This window comes from Polyodon spathula, chromosome 7, assembly GCF_017654505.1.
Source record: "Polyodon spathula isolate WHYD16114869_AA chromosome 7, ASM1765450v1, whole genome shotgun sequence".
Lineage (NCBI taxonomy): Eukaryota > Metazoa > Chordata > Actinopteri > Acipenseriformes > Polyodontidae > Polyodon > Polyodon spathula.
This window is the reverse complement of record NC_054540.1, coordinates 6,789,790-6,802,713: the sequence shown is the minus strand read 5'-3', so window position 1 is coordinate 6,802,713 and position 12,924 is coordinate 6,789,790. Positions and strand designations below refer to the sequence as shown.

General features: G+C 37.1%; 1 long non-coding RNA gene across 2 annotated transcripts in view; it reads left to right on the top strand.

Moving 5' to 3' along the window:
* LOC121318067 overlaps positions 1 to 11,247 on the top strand; it is a 72,290-nt gene extending 61,043 nt beyond the window's left edge. For both annotated transcript variants that reach the window (XR_005950574.1, XR_005950573.1), the window contains exon 3: positions 7,462 to 11,247. This is a non-coding gene — a long non-coding RNA (uncharacterized LOC121318067). The remainder of the gene's footprint in view (positions 1 to 7,461) is intronic.
* Positions 11,248 to 12,924: the final 1,677 nt, after the last annotated feature.

Genomic DNA, 12,924 nt, shown 5'->3' with positions numbered 1-12,924 from the left:
TATTCTTTCTTTTTTTATGAGAGCAGGGTATTGTAGGTGATGTTCACAAGTAGTCATGGTATTTTATTTAAACAAATATAATATGATCCAAGCATCAACCCCAGGGGCTCTATTCTTGTGCCTCATGCTGTTGCATATACTGGGATGGCTTACATTGATCCAGCTTAATACTGAAGGGGATGCAATCATTCATAAGTGTGGGAGTCATGCAATTCTTTGTGTGTCCACTGGCACCAGTACCATCTGTTGTTATAGGACAGGATTAACTTCCTGGAAAACGATAGATCTCATACCTCAACTGCATTACAGTATGTGCCTTAGGCACTGCTTTTATATTGTGGAACTTCAATACAAAGATTTTTTTTAATTAATGTATACATTGAATACATTGAGAATGTATTGCCTCCTTTTCAAATGTATGCAAATAATTTTTGTGAACAAGCCATGTTTGGGGGAAATTGCAAATGTTATGATTATTTATTTTTCCATTTGTAACACTAGAAGCCAGTCGTTTCAAGGGGACTGGTTAGTGAGTCATCATTTCATTTTGGTGGACCGTATGCGGTACAGATGACGATTAAAGGGGTAATGTCTGTCCTTGGCTGGGCAAGGAGTTCCACTTGAATAGCATTGTGATCGAGCCTGGGATTAGAGGGGAGTCACCATGTTTCAGTGTTAAATGAGTTGTCATGGACATGGAGAATCACATACTAAGAATGCTAATTGGGAAGTGAAACTGAGCCCCTGGTGAGTCAGAGGGCATTGGAGACCCAGAGTAAGTGTATATCCGGGGATAGGGTGTGTGTGTGTGTGTGTGTGTGTGTGTGTGTGTGTGTGTGTGTGTGTGTCTGCATATCTTTTCATGTATGTGCTGGTGTGTGTGTGTCTGCCTATCTCTGCAAGTGTGTGTTGGTGTTTGTGTGTGTGCATGTGTTCAAGGGTCCTGGTCCTTCTGTTATTTTTGAGGACAGTATTTTAAAAATGACCCCACTAAATGAGTGCTGAAAAACTTACAGTGCATGGACATCGCCAACTAGAGCAAGAATTATTTTGCAAATGTTGGTGTGTTTTAAGATATTATAGAAGATTAAAAGATCTATTGGAGTATATGTTTGAAAATTGAAATACTGGAAATGGATTTGACATTCATTTGTGTAATAATTTGGTCAAACTAGACAATAGAATGTATAATTAACCTTGCTATTTATGTATATTTTAATTGAAGAGGTTTTAGCTAATTAAATCTTTCCCTGCCTCTTACTGGCTGTGCTCTTCTATTATAATTGTACTGTTTATATACTTCTTCTAATTATAATATATATATATATATATATATCCATATTTGTGAACTTCTTTCCTGAACTACTCACATGAGACTTGCATAGTGAATGGAAATGTATGACATTTAAGAATTTTGGAATTATTTCATTATCTATAATATAACCCTTTTAGCAATAATATCTAACTTACCACTACTTGTGGAGTTTGTATTAAATATAGTATCAGTAAGTATGTTTTTAGTGCCACCCTGGTAATGGCCTGTGGGAAAATCTTTAGAAGACCAAGATGGTCTTGGGAACCACTGTGCCGAGTAATTAAACTTGGCATGACTGGGTTTCAAGTTCTGTCAAAGGCAGTCCTTTTTAGGTCATATCTGACTAAAAATAAAATCTTAATGTGTTAATTTTGCCTTATTTAGTAAAAAATCCTTTAGAGTCTTAATGAACTCTCTTGACTTTTATAAGATTCTCAGTTTACTGTTTGATTGTTTTGATCATTCATCCTGGATCATTCAGGGGATTATTACTGAAGTCACTCCCCACAGCTTGTATTGTATATTTGTGAAGACTTTCTTCTGGGTGTCATACTGAAGCATGTTTCTGTGCAAGTAAAAACCTCTGGACTTGCTTTTCTGTTTTCTGATTCAGTAAAAGTAGATGATTTAGAGGGTTCTTTTTAATTTAAAACACAACTGTGTGCAATATGGTGTTCAGTAAAATTTTGTTAAGGTGCTCTTGTAGGTGAGTGAAATGGCTAGGGTAGACCTAAGGCACATGGATACAAACATTAAAACATCTTTAACTGAGTTTTAAAAAAATAATTTGCAACAATAAGCAGCATCATTTACACTTTAGTACCAGTAACACATCTTTACTCTGAGAAAGAGACAGGGTTAGAAAACTGACTGTATCAGTATTGGATCCTGCTTTTCACCTGCTAGACCTGAATACTTACGTCACTTACGTGAGTATCACCTTTCGAGTGAGTTTTGTAACAACAGCATTGCCTGATGAAAAGGACTTGGAAGTTAGGTGCCCTGTCTTTTGTTATCAAACTCTGTCCTAGAAATCTCCAGGCGTAATCTTTCATAGGTCATCTTGACCTGGCAGACAGCAGGGAGAGACTGGATCCATTATTACACTGTGTAGTCAGAGTCAAACATTAGCCTAAATCAGGAAACAATATGCAGATGAACCCATATGTTAACAAAACTGATGGAAGTGGCATGTTCACTCTCTTTAATTTCTATCCTAAACAGAAAGGCTTGAAAGTACAGCAGCATACAATCTTAATACAAGTGTACAGTAGTCTGTGTGTCTAGGAACCTCCTAAGAGAACACTTTGGCTTAAGAAACAGCCTTGTGGTGAAACGGAATTGTCTCATTGTAAATGCTCCGCCTAAAGGAACAGGAACTTCGCTTCAAAGAGCACCTTTTTGGCACTGATAGAGATTTGTTGCTAACCCATTGAAAACTGATACAGCACTGTTTTGTAACCTGATAACTCATCATTATCAAACTCAAATTCAAATGGTTTATTTAATCTTTTCAAAACGGTTTCATCATTGTGAGAGTAATCTATAGCTTGTGTTGCAGTTTATCCTGGTTCACCGCTGAAACCCCCTGGCGACTCGGGGAATGGAGGCTGAAACACACGTCCTCCAAAACATGCTCCTGCCAATCCCTCATTTTTCGCACTACGGATCCACAGCAAAATCACTAGACTGGAGGACAACACAGATCTGAATGGCTCCACTGCAGACCCACAGGCACCCTGTCAGCCACAGGAGTCGCTGGTATGTGGTGAACTGTGGATTGCCCTGCTGATCTAAGCCCTCCCTACCCAGGCGATGCTTGGCCAATTGTACGCCGCCCCCTAGGAAGCCCTGGTCACAGTCGGCAATGACATAGCCTGGAACCTGTGATCTCCAGGCTGTAGGGTGCATCCTGCACTCCACGCGGAGTGCCTTTACTGGATGTGCCACTCAGGACCTCCCTGTGCTGCATTTTTTAACGTGTGTAGGAGGTACCATGACATTATAATACATTAACAGCAACAGAAAAAAAAAAGTTCCGAATGGGGTCATTTGTAATGTAATTGATGTTCCCAAATGATAAATACAACTTAGTGCTATTCTGTGTTTTAACAACTCATTTACATGGAGTGGATGTACTATACTAATGCTACAAGAGATACATAACTAGGTCTGAATTGAATCTGCAAGTGGGGGCATCAGATAAGGCATTTCTTACCTGTTTTACCCCACTCAATACCTTGCTTATTATCCACCACAGGGGATACAGAACAGGCGCACAAGTCACACTTTTACAATATCTACAGAAGAGATTCTAATACATGTATTTATAGATAAGGTATCTCTGTGGAACTCTACTGAAATGTGCATACTATATAATGGTATAATAATGTCAACCATAAGAATATATATGCTATAGACATCTTTAAAGATCTGCTGACTATAGAAGTTTCATATTGCTACAGAATATATTAAATAATTCTATAGCTAACTGTACAGAACAGTATGCTGATATGTATCTTTTCACATTATTAGCCAACAAGGCATATGCGGATCTACAAAGAGGTAAACATGGTCTTGACTATATATTTTTACAGCATTTTGAAGCTTGTGGTGTCCTGACATTGTGAAGACTAGTGTACAGTGTGTTGAGTGATGCCAAGAATAAAGAGCTTTGTGCTGGAATGGGCAGTCAGTGTTTTCTCTGGGCATCCTATTCTTGACTGCTGCCCTGCATGAACCCAGCAGGCCTCGAAGGATTTTTCCTTTCCTTGCACTCTCTCTACATGAATCGGGATGAGTTTTCGTTCAAGCTTGTCAAACACTGACTTAAGAGGTCTCTATCTTTAGTCAGACAACACAAAGCGAGTCAAGGATGAGGCATGCCTTTGGTTTAGGGTGGATATGGGTTACTTGGAACAGTACAGAGCATAATGGGCCTCGTTAAAGTGATTGTAGCTAACTAAAAATAATTTATATTACCTTTCGTTATATACAGATCTCAAATGTCAAATTTGTTGTAGTAAAAAAAATATGGTACTACACTTGGTTAAAGAAATCTATGTTTGCAAGCCATGCCTTCAGTTAGTGTTGATCTTGCTGGTTCATTTCATCCGTGAGGGCAAAATTGTCCTCACCTCTTCAATGGCTTATTTTCTGTAATTAACCCAGCAGTTGCTCCCCTATTGACATACATGCTTTGAGTCGGCAGCATGCTTTGACTCAGGAGACACTGCTGAGGTGAAATGATTCAGAAAGTGCAAGTGTAACAGGTGTCCAGAGAAGGCAGCATAGAAACTCAGAACTTTCTTTCATTTAAAGTAGTACCAGGTATCATGTTTTAAAATGAAAATGTTTGCTGTAACACATGTTGATTTCCAAACTGATCTACAGTAGTATGTAGACATGGAAGTGCAAGGTAAGAATTATGGAATTATTTTGTTAGCTACAATTAGTCCAAGACAGAAACTGCAGGATGAATTTTACTGGGCTTGTTAAGGGGTGGTTCAAAGAGATGATTTAATGCATTTAATTTGTACATTTACTGTGTTCTCTTCATTGTAGGTGATGCAACCTTGCTGCTGTTTGTCATAATGAATTATGAATTTGAATTAGGTAACAAGGAGTGATTGCTAGGGAGTAAAATGGTGTTGTGTATGTGAAAACTACAACGTTGACAAGTTGGCTTATGTGATCAGTAACACAACTTTAAATAATGTAACTCACGAGTTCAAGTTTTATGAACAGTGCCCTGAATACTGCTAAACTGGGATTGCTTTTTTAAACCTATCCAAGCATAAGCTAAGTTGAAATAAATTACAAATGTCACAACGGTCTTGCAGCAAGAAAGAGCCTGTAACACTAACAAATCCTTACATAATTACCAATTAGTCAGAATTCATGAACCAATAACATTACATATGGCCAGATGGCTTTCTGCTGAGTAGTCAAAGTTAAAACTCAACATGTTGTAACAGCAGCAATTTTATTTAAAAGGCTTAGCAACACTGAGGTGTCTGTTACCATTGCAGAAGGACACACATGACATCAAGAATGAAACAAGCAAATAACGTGCTGAAGTGCTAGGATAGGTCAATAAAATAAAGGTGTTATAGAGATCCTAAGATTGAATTGAATTTGAGTTAAGCTCAAAGCAAATATCAGTGTGTTTACTTGAGACTGGCCCAGGACTGAGTGACACAGGTTAGGAGTGAGATGAGCTTGCAGATCACTGATGGAAAGAGTGCAATACCTGTGCATTGTCTATAAAGGACTTTGAAGTCAATTTCTCAAATGTGGTATTTAATGACTTAACTTCTAGGCCTTCATTGGCTGGTACGAGAAAGTGACTGCTATCTTTTATATGCAAAATGAATCTGAGGTCAGACCCAGCCAAGCTTCCCTCAATCAGGCAGGGAAGTACTGACAACAACCTCTTTACGAGAAAAACAAACAAACAAACTGTCCTTAACTAGCCCCAAGATTATTACCTAATCAATGGCAAAACTCTTTGTCCTGATGCTTGGGAGATGAAGGGCTAAAGAATCAAACTGCTTAGCTCCTTGGTGGGCAATCACCCAAGTAACTCATTGTTAACAAGCTGCTACAGTGATTTAGATCTGGACACACAATGCGATGTCTGTGAGAGCTCCCCTACTTTTTCAGGTTAAACTGTGTCAGCCAAGTGAGGCCATGACTCCAATAGCAAACAAGCAGTGTACTAAAGGGTTTGAAAAAAAATAAATAGACACATGCCATGCGTTCCACACACAGTGCTGAGGGCAGACAAGTTGGATGTTAATACACCCCATCTTATTTGCAATAAGAACCTAGGGGACATGAAATGTGAAAGCTTCTTGCATAATTAGCAGGTTTCATGAATACACGTTCCTCTTGAAAGAGATTACAGTATTTTGAGCAGTGTAAAAAATATACAGTGAAAAAACAGATGCAATAGATTAAAGGTAACTTGTGCCATTAACCTAATATTTTTTTAATCAATTGAATCCTCAACTTAAAATAACTACTTGTTTTTGTAAACAATTTAGTATAATGAGTGACCAATTCCCTACTTTAATACATCAGTAACATTTGTGTATTAAGAAGTGGTAACCATTTTTTTATAGTGCAATACATTTTCAGTGACACAGAAGTATTAAGGGATGAAACTCACATTTTTAAAGCAATGGACAGATTTCCTACGGACGAATACCACACCACTAATACCGTATAGTATCAATTATTTTAAAAGTACCTGGGAAAAGTGGTATCTTCTTTGCAAGCAAGCATTACAACACAACATTCATTAAGGAAATATTGATTGAGCACTTAGCAGAAAGAAATTTTAACTGAAAACTAGTAAGGCATGTCAGCGGTTTTACCATCTTCGAATGGATATGGGAACACATTGAAAAGTATTACCATGGCTATATCTGTGATTTAACATTTTCTCCCTGACCAATAGTGAAAAGTATAAGTATTCTGTCTAAAACCCACAAAGGCTTGAGATCATTAGGGTGTGGTCACGTGTGGGCAATAAAGTTGAAATTTCTTCATGCAAACTGCAGAATGAAGTCATGTGACACACATGGCCTCAACATAAGTTGTTTGTCTCTTAGTTGGTCGTAAAATGGGTACACGAAAATACTGGAGGCATGATAACGGGCACCTGAGTATCTTTATCCCAGAAATCACTGCAAAAGGGTCTTATTTCAAGCCCTATTCGCCATGCAGCGCCACCCTGTGACATTCTGTTCTTTAGCCAGGCCCATACTGATTCAGAATAATCACTTCAAGGTGGCAGTCACACTTAAAATACAATATGGCTTTTCTCTGGACAATTAAACATTGTACCTGTGTTGGCTAAAAGAGCAATGCTGACAACTAGTGGACACAAAGTGAAAATAATTGAAAGCTGACAAAATGATAGCAAAGAAACTTAAAAGAAAAGTTTTTACCAGAAAAAACTAGACGTCTTTATTTCATTTTTTTGGCAAAGTCTACTACTTATCCTCTACTAAACACAGCTATGTTTCATTGCATGATTTGTTTTTCCAGATCCTTGCTGATCTAACAGAATAGTTCTCACCTACAATCTGTTCCCTGTGGATGTGTATTTTAGTTAAAACTTGTTTCTTCTTTTTCAGAATTTGTGCCTAAAGAAGACTTGGTTCATCTAGCAAATGTTAAGAATTCCCTTCGTCAAAAGAATCACAGCTCTTTTTATGTAAAACTGTTATTTTTAGCTTGTTTAGACAAATCTGTGCCTTTGTCTTTATATATAACCACCAATTACTTAGGGTTTACTATTTATTGCTTTCTAAACAAAAGGAAATGCAACATATTGTTGTTGTCCTTAGGAATGCACATAGTATCACAATATGATCCTAATACAGATTTAATAAATACAATGTGGCAGCAAAATCTGATAACTATAAAGATTCAAAATAGTTCATTTTATGATCAGTTGTAAACTATTGTACCTAATCTGTAAACTGACTGTTCGGCATTTTATTTATTTATGTATTATTTACTGTATAGCATAGAATACAGAATATAATAGAATCTCTTTCAATGTTACAAATATCTTGTGAGTACAGTATGTTTGTTTTAATAAGCAAAAGTGTAATGGAGGTTAAATACAGGTCCTAATACATCACAAGAGCTTTTAGAGTTACATTGCCATGTTCATTTTTTTTTGTTCTATAATATGATTGGGTGATGTCTGTTTTATCCAGTCTTGTATCCTTTACACACTACTTTTTCTTGAACCTGTCCAGTTTGTTTACATTCCTCAAAGGACATTTCAGCTGAAGGTAGATACCTGGCCCTCTTGAACTTTGAAACAGGTACAGAAATACGCTCCTGATTCTACCTTCAGCAGTAAGAGGTTATATTGCAGCAGCTCCGGAAGCTAAAACATACATTTTAAAAGGTTGGTTGCCTTTTTCCCAAAATGTGTTTTGTGCTGATGCTGTATATTGCAGAGTAAACACAAACAGAGCTGATTTTCAATAAGATTAGTGTGTGTGTGTGTGTGTGTGTGTGTGTGTGTGTGTAAAACCATATAGGGCACAACACCTTTAAAAGTCAGTTTAATACATTTAAAATTACAGAAGCAATACTGAGACTATTCATACTGGGAAAACTACTGTATTTCTAATGTAAATTCAGGTCCATCAGTCTCTACTGCTTGAAAACAACGCAATGCTGCTAATTGACTGTTTTGGGGTTTCTTTTCTTTTTTTGGAATGTGTGTGTGTGGGGGGGGGTTGTTCTTAATGAAAACTTAAAAAAAAAAAAAACTTGCTAACAATATTTGAACTAGTTATAAGCAAACTGATAAGAAATGTGAACTACATGAACTAACATGAAATCTTACATGACCTAAGAGACCAGTTTCTGTTGATTGTGTCTATTTAATTTACACCTGTGATTGCATATCCTGTGGGCTTAAAGTGAGTCTGATGTATCTGTATTTAATTGTGTTCCATTTGTAGAACTTGCGTTGTTTACACTTTCATTAAAGCATCTGGGATTCTTCAAGGCCAACATCCTTCACTTACTATAAGAATATAGTCTTTTTAAAGCTGCAGTGCCTCACAACCATGTTTTATAACTTCAGGTACTGTATAGTAATGTACATTCACCAATATCTTTGTCTTCTCTGCACTCTACTTCATAGAAACAAGACTTTGTTGACTATCCAGTTTGTCTACCTTCCCCAAACATAATTTCAGCCACAGGCACACAAGCTGTCACCTCACAGCTAAGTCTGTGTAAACTAAACAGGCATTGCAGCAGTAGCAGGTTATCTATGATAGAAATGAGATCTTCAATCTATGTAACAGAGCAGGAATTAAAGGGGATTTCTATTTATTCCAGATAGTGTTTTTGTTATACAGATCTGATATTATCAATGTGGGCATATAATGTAACAGTGTTATGGGACTTTACAGCTTTAAAATAATAATAATAGATTTTAATTTAGATCAGCTTGATATTAGAAATGGTATACTGTAACATGCCAGATTCCCGAAGCTACCTTCCTCACATCCGTGTTGCTTGTGTAATATCAAAGTAAATATGTAATATCGACAGAGTTATCCAATGGAGGTGCTGATGTTATATATTACTTGTTCCTGCCTACCAGTTGTTCCTGTTAATGTAACGTATGTATGTTTCATACAGAAACAAATCTCTAGTTTGAATTGGTTCTTAACCTTTTTGTTGCATAGTGCACTGTGGCAGCTCCACTGCCGCTAATTTCTGTATTTAAACCTTGTGATACTGTTAAAGCATTCCCAACTTAATGTACAGCATGCTTGTGGAAACTTTGTTTATGGCCCATTCCATTTTCCCAGACAAACCTGTGAACTGCTCTGCCCATGCACACTGTATCATGTTAGATTTTTTACTAGTATAAACTGGATGTTTATACAGATATAACTGTGACTCTAAAATGTATTAAAAAAAACCACAGACTACTGAAAATAAACCATCACAAGATATTCTCCATACAATGCATTAAGTGTAAAAAAATAAATGAACAAATAAATAAATACCTTACCTGGTTACTTTTGGAATAGGCATCAGAATTGCTGTAAATATGTCAGTTATTGCTCCAGTGAGCTCTGGTGGATTATCACTTGGCCTTACTCACAGCCTGGCACTGCCTTGACATGGGTTTAAATATTCTGTATGCCTAGTTCATGATCCCTAATGTGAATCAGAGTCTTCAGGAGATTTGTCTTTCAACCAGGTATCTTTGAATCTACTGAGTTTGCCTACAAGAGGTGGTCAAAATTCAAACACACTACAAATTTAATTGATTGGCGTTTCAAAGTTTCAGAATTTGTAACAGCATCACAGATTTGGCCATTTCTGTTCATATGCTGCATGAACTGATTATTCGGGTATTTGGATTGAGTTCTCCAAAGAAATCAGGCGCTGACAATCAGTGAGGGTGTTGACTGGGTTAATATATCATTCAAAGTGAAACTAGTGAAGAAAGAGCTGCTTGGCTTTGTGATGATCGTTGCTTTTCTTAGACTGGAGAACAGCAAACCACACAAAACCAAGCAGCTGTTTCTTCAGTTGTTTCACTTGGAATGGTCAATTAACCCAATCCGCACCAATGACCCTCGTCTGTGGAGAGCTCATTCCCAATAATCCAATAGTCGGTCCGTGCAGCTCTAACTGAGGAAGTGTAAAGTTAGCTGGATATTTGTTCATCTTTATTCTATTTTGACCACTTCCTGGCCACATCCCAAACATCGAAAACTGCAACAGTCTTTGGATAAAGTTATCGTTTTTCCAGTAATCCGATTTCTATTATTTCTCCCTCTTTGGTATTATTAAACCGGACAGTCACCAGTGTTTATCATTTTGTCCTCACAGCTGTATTAAATATGAAACAAAATTATCAGTAAATGGTTGATTAATTACAGGTTAGGAAACTCGTTACATGTCCATTTCCATTTTTGTTTTTTTTTAATGGGTTTGAATTTTGACCATTCCTTTAAGCAAATTCTCCATCTAAAGTACTTTCTTAAGAAATACAATGCAAGGCGATGCAGTATTTATGATGGTAAACTGAACACAATTAAATAGTTAAATAGTTAAATAGCTATTAAATAGTTCTAAACTTAGAACTAAATACACCCATCATGTTCAAAAAGAACTCTGTACCATAATAAAGAAAACCAACATCTCCAACTTTGCACGGTCTCCTTCATCTAATTTAAGTTTTGATAAAACATTAATTTGTCTAAGAAATATAACCTGAGCTCAGATGAGAACATATAGTGTTTAATGTGGCTGAATCCTCCTAAAATGAGTCACAGTCTGAAAATGTGTCCAGCAGCCTCAGCAAATAAATAATGGAATTGTATTTTTATGATCATTTGCATATTCTCAATGTTTTCTGTCAAATAACAGTGTGATTCTTCAATAAAATATCATAAAAACCTTGTGTAATTGTGTCACTGAAAATGAAGTTTGAAAAGGAAAGAGCACTCAATTCATCCACTAACAGCGAGGTTTAGACTGAGTGCAAACTGGTTGAGGTATTACATCCCTCCCAGACTCCCAGTATGTATTAAAAAACCCTGGAGAAAAAAGCAAAAGAGTTTACGATTGCATCATTATTTTAGGCTTGTTTACTTAGTCAAAGCGTTTTGATCTAGAAAAATGTTATCTATTAACATAAATCATACCACTATAGAATAATTAAATAGCAAATTATTTGTACTGGTAGATGTTTTCATGCTGTAGCATCAGTAAGTGTAATGCATTCCAGCATTTAAGTAAAGTAACTTTCTCTCCCAGACTCACATTTCATTTTTGCTTAAAGAGAATATATGAGTAGTTCAAACAGGGGTTGCACTAAATTTACACAATCAGAAATATGCATTCCAGCATTATAGTAATTATAGTCCATACCTCATGATTTGCTTACTGATTTCCCTCAAGAATAAAAGTATATGATGACGAGATATCAGTTGCTGTCACATGTACAAATGCTGTTTCTAATCAAAAAGCAGGGATGATACCTATTTCCTGTAATGACCCTTTCAACAAGACAGGAAGGAGAAAAGGATTCAGATGCCTCAACACAAAAGGAAATGTGAAGCAATCAAGACGTGAACATAGATTATCTAAAAGCATGTAGGTTCTTTAGTGTATAGTTATAAGGTAGCACATCGTGTAGTTTGTGTATTTTTTTCTTTAATAACAGGAATCCTGATTTTTAGCCATTAAGTACCATTGGGATACCATATTGATACCAAGTTATCACAGCATTATCTGCAAAGTAACAGATCAGGCTGGGAAAACATATTGTACAGTAGAAAAGAAGTGGGAAAGAAGTCCTACAAGCACATTATTTTGTATTGTTTTTTTCATGAAATGCAAACATAGAAAACGTATATCAATGATACAGTTGACACAGTTGACCACTCTATTCTCCTGTCCTCCCTTGCTGACCTTGGACTCTCTGGTACTGCTCTTGCTTGGTTCTCCTCATATCTCTCCGAGCGCATGTACTGGGTGTCCTGGTGTGGCTCACCCACTGCCTCTTGTTCTTTCGACAGGTGTCCTCCAAGGTTCAGTCCTGGGACCCCTCCTGTTTTCTCTCCCGCTTCCTGGGTCCTCTGATCTCCTCCCATGGCTACTCGTATCACTTCTATGCTGATGATGCCCAGATCGTCCTCTCCTTTTCCACCTCTGACTCCGACATTTCCTCCTGTATCTCTACCTTTCTCTCGGCCATCTCCTCCTGGATGCACTTGCATCATCTCAAACTCAACCTCTCCAAATCAGACCTTTTCTTCCCCCCTCTTCCTCCCCCACCACCTCTCCAGTCATCCTTGACCCCTCCTTCTCCTATTCTCAGCACATCTCCACTCTGGCATGCTTCTGATGTTTCTTCCTCAGCAACATATGCAGAATTTGTTGCTTCCTCACCGACTATTCCACATTGCTCCTAGTTCAGGCTCTGGTACTGTCCCGCAATTGTAAGTCACCCTGGATAAGAGAGTCTGCTAATTAATTAATCAATTAATCAATCAATTAATTCATTATGCCCTATTAATTAATTAATAATAATG